Below are 1,574 nucleotides of genomic sequence, written 5' to 3'. Positions count from 1 at the left end.
ACCTGTGCACAAATGTTCACAGCAGCATTATTCATAATAGTCAAAAGGCAGACATCATCCACACATTCATCAGCTGATGAAAGACACACAAAATGTGGATAGTCATACAATGGAATATTATTTGGACATAAAAAGGAATGAAGTGTTGATTTATGTTATCACATAGATGAAACTGGAAAAAACATTATGCTAAGTGAAAGAAGCCAGCCACGAGAGATTGCATACTGTAAGACTGTGTTCATAGGAAACATCCAGAGCAGGCAGAAAGTAGATTCATGTTGCCTAGGGTTGCACAGGTGGACAGGCACCTGTTGTGGCGGACAGTGGGGGAGTGAGTGCTGAAGGGTATGGAGTTGCTTTTGAAGGTGACAAAATTGTCCTAAGATTGACTATGGTGATGGTTCCACAACGCTGTGAATATAAAAACTACTGAATTATAATATACTTTACATGGGTGAATTGTATGGTACGTGAATGATATCCCAATAAAGCTGTTAAAAGAACAGGAATGAGGAGAGTGGGGACACAATTCTTCAGCAAACACACAAACTCCTTTTCAATGACTTTTAAAATACCTACCTTACACGCAGAGTGCAGATGCTTCCCTAAGTTAACTGCTAATTTAACTTCCTAATTTAACTGCTAATTTAACTTCCCTAATTTAACTCCTCATCAGCAGATGACCTCACCCCACTCACTGGCCGTCACCTCCTTTGTTTCCTATGAAGAAACAATACAAGCTAAGAATGTAGAACAACGTTCCATGGTAAATACTGTTCGGCACACAGTCAAGAGTCTATAAGCGTTTACTATTTACATTGTTATCATCTGTTTCTGCTACCTCTTTAGCTACTCCTTTCCTCCCCTTCATAGACTCCAAATTTCTTTTCTTTTCTTTTCCTTTCCTCTTTTCTTTTCTTTTCTTTTGCTCTTTCCTTCCTTTTTTTTTTTTTTTTTGACGGAGTCTCGCTCTGTCGCCCAGGCTGGAGTGCAGTGACCAGATCTCGGCTCACTGCAAGCTCCGCCTCCCGGGTTCCCGCCATTCTCCTGCCTCAGCCTCCTGAGTAGCTGGGACTACAGGCGCCGCCACCACGCCCGGCTAGTTTTTTGTATTTTCAGTAGAGACGGGGTTTCACCGTGTTAGCCAGGATGGTCTCGATCTCCTGACCTCGTGATCTGCCCGCCTCGGCCTCCCAAAGTGCTGGGATTACAGGCTGAGCCACCGCGCCCGCCCTATGGGCTCCAGAGTTTCTTCCCTCCGCTCCCTGAGCTCCGAGCTCCCCACTCTCTCTGTCTGCGCTCTCTTCGGGCCAGGATTCATCAGCCGTGGTTTCTATTCCCAAGGTCCACACCTTCTCCAGCGTTTAAATGCCGCCAGCTCAGAACGAAATCTGTCCTCTCTCTGATGCCATCTGCTCCTCCCACTTCCTCATTCCAGCTGCAGGGCTCAGTGTTCTCACGCTGCTCACCGCGCTGGGGACCTCGCTGTCCGAGCGCCGCCACTCCGCCCACACCCTGACTCGGCACTGTGTCCCCGCTCTGTTGCCTAGGGTTGCACAGGTGGACAGGCACCT

This window comes from Mandrillus leucophaeus, unplaced genomic scaffold (assembly GCF_000951045.1).
Source record: "Mandrillus leucophaeus isolate KB7577 unplaced genomic scaffold, Mleu.le_1.0 Scaffold161, whole genome shotgun sequence".
NCBI classification, from domain to species: domain Eukaryota; kingdom Metazoa; phylum Chordata; class Mammalia; order Primates; family Cercopithecidae; genus Mandrillus; species Mandrillus leucophaeus.
Note: the sequence above shows the minus strand (reverse complement) of the source record.